This window comes from Procambarus clarkii, chromosome 55 (genome assembly GCF_040958095.1).
Source record: "Procambarus clarkii isolate CNS0578487 chromosome 55, FALCON_Pclarkii_2.0, whole genome shotgun sequence".
In the NCBI taxonomy this organism is placed as follows: Eukaryota; Metazoa; Arthropoda; class Malacostraca; order Decapoda; family Cambaridae; genus Procambarus; species Procambarus clarkii.
In genome coordinates, this window is record NC_091204.1 from 21,894,581 (window position 1) to 21,905,006 (window position 10,426).

Sequence of the window (10,426 nt, forward strand, 5' to 3'; positions counted from 1 at the left end):
GCCTAGCAGGTGTCGTTATGAAGTGTTCCCTATAGTCATCATCTTCTGTGAGACGTTGTTTTAAAAGTGTTACCTTCACTTCAAGGAGGATTTTGAATGATGATGTAAAATTGCCATGACCCGCCAGAGAATTCATGTAATTCTCTATTTCGTTGGAGAAAAGATCTCTAAAGTTGCTTAGGAGACCTACAGGATCTGTGGCAAAGGCTGGGGGGATGGAATATTCCATTCTAGTAAAGAGATCCTCCAGGGCCCCCACCCTATTAATTAAGTGAGGGATGTCTTTAACATCCCCCCCCTTCTGAGGAATTTCCATCACTATCTCGATTGTTGTCATGGGGTCTAAGACCACTAGGACCTACCTGAGGGATGTCACCACCACCATCATCATCACTCATCTCTTCCTTCCCCCTCCATTTGCATTGGGCTGTTTAACCCCACCACCACCACCTAAGAGGCTATTGTTACGTTGGGCTTTGGGATGAAGTTCCTCTCCTACCTGCCCCTGAGATGTCTTTACCTGCCTCTGAAGCACCCCTGGAAAAAAATAATAATTATAATAATAATAATAATAATAATAATAATAATAATAATAATAATAAATAATAAAAGGCAACACCCCATACACCCTACTAAACCCCATGACATAACGTCTCAAGAAAGCTTCTTAAGATAATAAAACTGGAGAGAGGGTTTATTCACACACCTTGGGGACATGATTGTTGATGTTCAGAGGTCAAGTGCTCACACAAAGTGACCCCATAACTGCTGCAGGTGAAAGTGCGGTGAGGCTTGAAGTTGACGTTGCCGCATATGAGGCATACAAATCCACTCTCTCTGGTAGGCTGGTGATGTTTACCTCCTAACAAGGAAATAGCATATAATTATCCACCCACACACACCCCACACCCCCATGAAGATAGGGGAAACCATCTCAATATTTCTCATTTAAAATAAATACGAATAAATAAATAAATATAAATAAATAAATAAGGGCTAACCTCCACCACAGGTTCTCCTGTGAACTCCACTAGATTGAACACATACAGTTTCCCAACAGAGGAAGCAGCAATAAGTTGTATGCACGAATTGTGGTGATGAGCTTCAAACACAAATTTTGCAAATATCACCTGGATGTGACATTATCCCCCCTCACCTAGGAAAAAAATAAATAAATAAATATATATTCTCTCACTCAAAACACCCCCTCTCTCTTATATATATATATATATATATATATATATATATATATATATATATATATATATATATATATATATATATATATATATTAGTATATTTTGGTAGCAGTCTTTCCTGTAGACATATATTATTAAATATGACCGAAAATAATTTTCGGTCATATTTAATAATATATATATATATATATATATATATATATATATATATATATATATATATATATATATATATATATATATATATATATATATATAAATATATATATATATATGTCGTACCTAGTAGCCAGAACGCACTTGTCAGACTACTATGCAAGGCCAAATTTGCCTAATAAGCCAAGTTTTCCCGAATTAATATATTTTCTCAAATTTTTTTCTTATGAAAAGATAAAGCTACCCATTTCATTATGTATGAGGTCAATTTTTTTTTTATTGTAGTTAAAATTAACGTAGATATATGACCGAACCTAACCAACCCTACCTAACCTAACCTAACCTATCTTTATAGGTTAGGTTAGGTTAGGTAGCCAAAAAAGTTAGGTTAGGTTAGGTTAGGTAGGTTAGGTATATATATATATATATATATATATGTCGTACCTAGTAGCCAGAACGCACTTCTCAGCCTACTATACAAGGCCCGATTTGCCTAATAAGCCAAGTTTTCATGAAATAATTGTTTTTCGACTACCTAACCTACCTAACCTAACCTAACCTAACTTTTTCGGCTACCTAACCTAACCTAACCTATTAAGATAGGTTAGGTTAGGTTAGGTAGGGTTGGTTAGGTTCGGTCATATATCTACGTTAATTTTAACTGTAATAAAAAGAAATTAACCTCATACATAACGAAATGGGTAGCTTTATCATTTCATAAGAAAAAAATTCGAGAAAATAAATTAATTCAGGAAAACTTGGCTTATTAGGCAAATCTGGCCTTGCATAGTAGGCCGAGTACGACGTTCTGGCTACTAGGTACGACATATATATATATATATATATGTCGTACCTAGTAGCCAGAACGCACTTCTCAGCCTACTATGCAAGGCCCGATTTGTCTAATAAGCCAAGTTTTCATGAATTAATTGTTTTTCGACTACCTAACCTAACCTATAAAGATAGGTTAGGTTAGGTTAGGTAGGGTTGGTTTGGTTCGGTCATATATCTACGTTAAATATTAACTCCAATAAAAACAAATTGACCTCATACATAATGAAATGGTGAAATATATATATATATATATATATATATATATATATATATATATATATATATATATATATATATGTATATATATATGTATATATATATGTATATATATATGTATATATATATGTATATATATGTATATATATATATATATATATATATATATATATATATATATATATATATATATATATATATATATATATATATATATATATATATATATTTAGGGGTACCACCACTGGTTTAATTAAAGGGACCCACATCCTCGAAGAAGAAAATAAATAGTGTTCAGAGAAGACCTTGTGGATTCTCACTGAATACTTTAATCTTTTCCTCTTCTACCACCCCTATTTTTTTTTTATTTTTTTTTATATGATTTTATTGCAATGCTACAGTTTACAGAAGACACACACTTATACAACAATATACCAATCAGTGTTCGAAGACCTCGTCCAGCTCCTCGGGGATCGGGTGCGTACCCAAGATACAGCACGCATTTCCCCTCTGAACAGCGACACTGAGGCGCTGAAACATATAACTAGCCGCTCTTGGGTCTCTAGTCTTCCCAATGAGTTCCTCGCCCAGCTCCTTCAGGAACTTAAGTGCACATTTACCCCAGGCGCCCAGAGTCTCAGAGCCTATTGGCACGAACCTGTAACAACGTTCTAGGTCCCTGTACTTGTTAGTTTTCTGGGTCTCCCTGAAGCTGGCCGCCCCGCCTCCCTCAGCTGCGCTGTAAGGTAGATAGGTATCAGCCAATGTGGATGCACACGTGTAGTCCCACACGACCTGTTTACCTTCCCTCCACGGCTGCAGGGTGACTCCATCTGGGCGTTTTTGGCTGTTGTCAGGTCTGCACAACTGAGGTTCCCTTTGTGCTGGGCATCCAGCTGAAGCCAAACTTCTCTTGATGATGTCATTGACTGCTTCATGTCTGGCAATCTTTCCCTGTGTCTTACGACAGATGAGACCATGGCTGCCGTATTGGTCTGCCCGTGCATGGCCGCAAATACACCGGTGCTCGGTGGAGATAGGGGCGGCAAGGCGCAGAGCAACACCAATACTTAGGGTCCGATGGTCCAGGCGGGTGCCCAAGGCGGAATTAGGGACTGCCAACAGGAAGTCCCCGGCATGGGGCGCTTGCACAGCTAGAAGACGCGCTTTGTCCTTCCTGGAAGCTGCCTCCAGCAATGATGTGGCGATGTTCTCCACTATGGGGCTATCCCATTTGGACTGTTTGCAGTCATTTGGAAAAGTCGGTCGAGGATGAGAGTTGACGAGAGTGTCCCACTGACCGGCTCCTTCCGCGAATTTGGGATCATGAATCCCAATGGAGTCTCTTAGGTGTTCCGGTAGTATTTCCTTAACTAATTCACCTGTTGCACTGGTCGAAGATAAGAATGCTGGCAATGCTAACTGTGTCGCCTTGCGAATACCTATTCCCCCGAGTCTAACTGGGAGCGTTGCTTGGTCCCATTGGTCATCTTGCAGGGAGAGGTTTAACACTTTCACGGTTATTGACCTTAGGAGTGTGTCATATTCTGTTAATTTTGGGCTGTCGAAGGAGGGAGCACACCTTAGGAAATAGGTCAGTCTGGGCAAAGCCAGGCACCTTGTGAGAAGGTACAAAGCATCGTGGGCGTCCAAAGCCCCTATTCTTCCCTCCATCCTCCTCAGGTCGTTCAGCTTTTCTTCGAGGACTACCTCAATGGCGCTCGAGCCCAGAGGTGCCCCTAGCAGCACACTGTCAGTGGGAGCGATCACTTGGGCTCCTGGCAATATGGTTCGCACTGCATCTATGGTTGGTTGGCTAGATGAGATAATTTCACACTTTAATGGGTTTAGGGTGAGTCCTAACTCCTCTCCCTTAGATTTCACCAGCTGTAGATCTTCTAGCAGGGACTCCTGTGTCCCTGCCAGGGTGCCATCGTCCAGGAACCAGATGTTGAGTTCGCTGGTCAACCTGCTTGTGACCTCTTTAATAGCCATGCAAAAAAGAAAAGGGGCAAGTGGGTCTCCCTGCTGGACACCTTCTGCAGAAACAAATTCATGTTCCCCAAACAGCAGCGTCGATTCCCTACTGTACCCTGCTGAGACGAAGGGGAGTAGAGAAGGAAAGCTTGTTCGAACTGCTTCCAGTACTACATCCCTTTTTACCTGGTTGAAGGCATTTTTAAAGTCTAATTTAATTAATGCCTTATTTTCTGGGAGGTGCTTGATATAGGCTCGTGCTGCATGAGCTGCTGCTTCACAGCCATGGGGAACACCAAAACCTAGTTGATGGGGTCGAAGCATCGTCGCAGCGTCTATGCTAATTTTTCTGACAGCTGCCCTAGCAACAAGGCGCCGAAGTGTGTTACCCACGGCAATGGGTCTGACTCCACCATCTTTCTTCTTGAGGGCACAAAGGGATGCTCCAAAGAAAAATGGTTTAATTGTATCTGGGATCAACCCAGAGAGGCAGTCGTTGACAAACTTCGTGACCTCTGACAATAGTGTCTCGGCAACTTCTCCGAGAACTGGGTTTACCATCTCCTTGAGGTGCTGAGGTCTTACTCCAGTGTATCCCCCTGCCGAGCCTGGCGGAAATGACATGATGGCTTTGTATACCTCTGACGCTTGGAGGAATAGAGGTCCCATGTCTGGGACATTTGTGTCCTGAGCAGTGGGTTCCCATGGTACTCTAGGAGGGTGCTTCTCTCTCAGCGAGTTGGCGGTAGCGGTATTTCTAGGGGCGATTATGTCTTCGCTGGTAAGTAACCTAATTGCCCCTACTGTGTTGCCCTCTTCAATTTTTTTGGTCACTTGTGTTCCTAGTTTAAAATTGTCATTGGAACTCTTGGGTCTGCCACGACGGTTTTTGCGTTGAGGAGGGATGGGGATCAAGTTGTCAGCTCTGGGGAAATTATTTATTGCCCTAGTGACTGATGAGGCTAGCGACTTGCCTCCTCTTGCAGGTACGCCTAAGCAAATATTGCCAAACAGGAGCAAATTATGCCATGCTTTGATGGTGGCTGCAGCATTAAGATTTTCAGACCGTTCATTTACTTTCCTTAAAAGGTCTGTATATTTCCCTGCTGCAAATGGGCGCGCTGCTTTAGGAATGTGGGGAAGAGTTCTGGTGGTGGATGCTTTGATGGCCCCCAGGAGGTCATCTGATGATATGAAGTTTGCTGGGATGTGTGGGGGTGCCGGGGGGACCTGTGGGCCTTCTCTCTCTACAGGTTCCGTCCATGAACCCTCACAGCCGTTGTGTTGACGTAGGGTTCCATCGTTTCTAAGGCTGTGTGATTCGTCACACACCCGACACGTTCCTCTGAGTCTGGGTCCTCTGGTTGCACGTCTGGGTGCACTGTTCCCAGGACCCTGTTCTTGGCTGAGGGGTTCCTGGTTAGTTGGTGGAGTCCCCTCCATCCCCCAGGCGGCCGGCGTGGGAGGGATGACAGGGGTGGTGGCGGCAGGAGTGGACACGGGTGGTGGCAGGAGGGGTGGCTAGCTGTCCCTCACACTCACCACTCCTATGAGTACTTGTGTCTCCCTCCCTTTTGGGAGGATTCCGAATGCCTGCTGTGACCTGTGCCATATCTGGGTGCATGGAGGGTAGCACATCCCTGCCACAAGCACTGTGTGGGCGGTGAATAGGTGGGTGGGAGACACCCAGGCGCAGGGTGGGCTGGGTGGTGGGATGGCAGGAGGTACTGCGGTGCGGTCAGGCCGGCGGGTGGGGAGGAGGTGGGGGTTGACCGGGCCTCGCTCAGCTAGAGGGGGGTCTGGGTGACACTTAAACACTGGTATAATTTTCTTGTATATCACTGCACAATGGTGAACGAATCATACACTTGTAATCCGACACACTGTGAGCTCTATTAGCTCTGACCATGATTGCTGATTTTTATTTTCATTTTTCTTTCCCAAACGTATTTCTATAAACACTGGGTGGCACATGGGTGACCCCCCCTTGCCAGACCGAACAACAACACCCCCTCCTCCCCCACACCTTAGCCTGGGAGGCCTAGAGGGCGCCAGCGTGGCCCTCACTGCCGTTGTATTCCATACACTGCACACCCACCTGTTTTCATCCGTTTTTGTTGAGATGGTCCACTCTAGGCACTTGCCGCCACTCCTGCACCTTCCCAGGACATTCACACAGCACTCTGTGAAGGCTAGGCACGGTGACGTCAGGATGTCCCTACGTAATGGCTCAGTAAACAACAGAGCCTCCTCCACACGTCCTCCCTCCCCGGTTAGGCTATTGCATTGCAATATATATATATATATATATATATATATATATATATATATATATATATATATTTATATATATATATATATATATATATATATATATATATATATATATATATAACCAAGAATTATATTCACTTGTCAACGCAAATTTGTCGGAATACACTTTAAACCTGAGGAATCTTGGGACCAAACGATGCGCCTTACAGGTTTGTAGAAATTCCAAATCCAAGTGAGCCTTCTTAACTGCGAAATCCACCTTCTCTATTCTTCTGTATAACGTAACTGTAGGTCTTCCATATCGTTTTACTAAAATATTTATGATCGATGTTCCCTTCGGGAATCTTAATTTTAAGATGAATAGGAAAACCAGGGATATACTGAACATCTTGTATCAGAATCTTTACTTTAAAAAACATAACGTTTCGAATACTTCTCGTATTCATCATCAGATCTAAAAGAAAAAACAGAAATCACAGTCAAATAGCTGGTAAACAAAGAACTCATACTGAATATAATTGCCTATCAAAGAAAGGAAAAAGCTTAAAAAGCAAAACACTTAAGCGCACTTAAAGTGATCAATACAAATAAAACTTATTAACTGTCACATATATTAAAACTAATTTAAAATCCATTAAACTACAAGATGAAATTTATAACTACTAAAACAAACCATTCTATTAAACTTACGTGAAGTGATCAGAAGTGAAACTTGATACCTAACACATAGATACTAAACACTATAACAAATATTTATATAATGTCTACAAATCTACAAAAAATGTATGTAAAATACAAACAGAATAAACGACAATTATAAAGTGCTAACCAAAATCTTATAAAAAACTCAAATATTAAATAAAATTAAATACCAAAAAATGTATTATATATCCTACATAGAAGATTATATTAATGTACAATGTTAAGACTTGAAATAAGTAAGAAAGGGCAAGGACATGGTAAACTAAACAAAATTAAACTACCAAAATAAACTAAAAATCAAATTACAGGGCCTACTGTGCATTATACAGTGTACAATTGGACAGCTGAAAGGTTGCTATTTAACAGAGGCCGCAGTTCCTTTATATATAAGGATTCCATTACTCTCAAATCTGACTGGCCATTCATACAAGTGTCCAGAATTTTAAAATCAGATTCCAGCAGAGAATGATCAAACTCATAACAATGGTTTCTAATCTCCGAAAATGCTGGTTTAGACAATGGTAATCCAGTCCTAAAAGATAATCCCCGGTGCTCAAGTATCCTAATCTTAAAGTTCCGAATGGAACTCCCGACATATCCAGCATTACAGCTGGAACAATTATACATATATACGACATTTGAGCACAAGGGGATAGGCACTTTATCTTTAAATTTAAAATAAGAGCCTATGGTATTTGTGTTGACAAAAATAAATCTAAAGTCTACTTGAGGATAACACTGCTGCAACAGTCTCCTCAAACGACTCCTTACAGAAAAGCTAATACTGCCATAAAATGGTAATTTAATATATTTAAGATCCCTTTCCACTGTAGTAATCCTACACGATGGATGAAACTTCTTATTTAAGAAATTCCTTATAAAAGTATAAACCATATGCACAGGATAACCATTATTTGAAAAAAAATTCACAAGAAAATTAATTTCCTGATCAAAGTTATTCCAATTAGAACATAAAACAAAGGCCCTATTCAGTAGAGTGTAAATAGCATTTTTCTTAAAAATATCAGGAACAAAGGAATTAAAATTTAAACCTAAACCAGTAAAGGTTGGTTTCCTAAAAACATTAGTGTTGAACCCATTGAGGTTATTCACTTTTACATCAAGAAACGACAATGAATTATTAACTTCACACTCTGCAGTAAACCGTATATTACTATGTTGTGCATTAGGATACTCTCTAAATTTCTCAATATGACACTGGTCCCTAAACAACAAAAAAGTGTCATCTACATATCTTCTGTACAAGACTGGTTTAAAGGCCGAAGGACAATTATCAAGCCAATTTATTTCGTGAAAACTCAAAAAAGCATTAGCCAGTGCAGGACCTAAAGGAGACCCCATTGCTACTCCATCAATTTGTTTATAATAAATATTATTAAACATAAAGATGGAGTCTTTAACTGCTATTTCTAACAGCCGTCTGAATATTTTACTACAAAATCCAGACACTAAGTTAGTGTCAGCAAATAATAATCAAGTTTCACTTCTGATCACTTCACGTAAGTTTAATAGAATGGTTTGTTTTAGTAGTTATAAATTTCATCTTGTAGTTTAATGGATTTTAAATTAGTTTTAATATATGTGACAGTTAATAAGTTTTATTTGTATTGATCACTTTAAGTGCGCTTAAGTGTTTTGCTTTTTAAGCTTTTTCCTTTCTTTGATAGGCAATTATATTCAGTATGAGTTCTTTGTTTACCAGCTATTTGACTGTGATTTCTGTTTTTTCTTTTAGATCTGATGATGAATACGAGAAGTATTCGAAACGTTATGTTTTTTAAAGTAAAGATTCTGATACAAGATGTTCAGTATATCCCTGGTTTTCCTATTCATCTTAAAATTAAGATTCCCGAAGGGAACATCGATCATAAATATTTTAGTAAAACGATATGGAAGACCTACAGTTACGTTATACAGAAGAATAGAGAAGGTGGATTTCGCAGTTAAGAAGGCTCACTTGGATTTGGAATTTCTACAAACCTGTAAGGCGCATCGTTTGGTCCCAAGATTCCTCAGGTTTAAAGTGTATTCCGACAAATTTGCGTTGACAAGTGAATATAATTCTTGGTTATTAAGATTGTTGGACTTTGATATATATATATATATATATATATATATATATATATATATATATATATATATATATATATATATATATATATATATATATATATATTAGTATATTTTGGTAGCAGTCTTTCCTGTAGACATATATTATTAAATATGACCGAAAAAGTAAGATTAATAATTCTAACAAGAATTTTCTCAATCTTTCGTACATTTCTTTTCACTGTTGGAGGTAAATCAAAAATCAATTCTCCAAAATTCATTTTTATTTCTAGTCTGACGCGACACGAGCGCGTTTCGTAAAACTTATTACATTTTCAAAGACTTTAGTTCACAAATACACAACTGAATAGAACTTACGCATCTCCGATTTTATATCTACATTTGAGTGAGGTGGAAGGGGTGATGTGGCATTAACACAAGACAGAACAAGATGTGGCATTAATAGGGTATTAATTTCATCAACACAAGACAGAACAAAAGGTGGTATTAATAGGGTATTAATTTCATCAACACAAGACAGAACACGAAACAATGGATATTGAATAGAAGTGTTTGTAGAAAGCCTATTGGTCCATATTTCTTGATGCTTCTATATTGGAGCGGAGTCTTGAGGTGGGTAGAATATAGTTGTGCAATAATTGGCTGTTGATTGCTGGTGTTGACTTCTTGATGTGTAGTGCCTCGCAAACGTCAAGCCGCCTGCTATCGCTGTATCTATTGATGATTTCTGTGTTGTTTACTAGGATTTCTCTGGCGATGGTTTGGTTGTGGGAAGAGATTATATGTTCCTTAATGGAGCCCTGTTGCTTATGCATCGTTAAACGCCTAGAAAGAGATGTTGTTGTCTTGCCTATATACTGGGTTTTTTGGAGCTTACAGTCCCCAAGAGGGCATTTGAAGGCATAGACGACGTTAGTCTCTTTTAAAGCGTTCTGTTTTGTGTCTGGAGAGTTTCTCATGAGTAGGCTGGCCGTTTT

At 39.4% G+C, this 10,426-nt stretch overlaps 1 long non-coding RNA gene across 1 annotated transcript; it reads right to left on the reverse strand.

Moving 5' to 3' along the window:
• Positions 1 to 417: 417 nt before the first annotated feature.
• Positions 418 to 1,142, reverse strand: LOC138352826 (uncharacterized). The gene is made up of 3 exons (XR_011222901.1): positions 1,002 to 1,142; positions 707 to 862; positions 418 to 537 (listed from the first exon to the last, which is right to left on the reverse strand). It is a non-coding gene; the product is annotated as an uncharacterized lncRNA (long non-coding RNA).
• Positions 1,143 to 10,426: the final 9,284 nt, after the last annotated feature.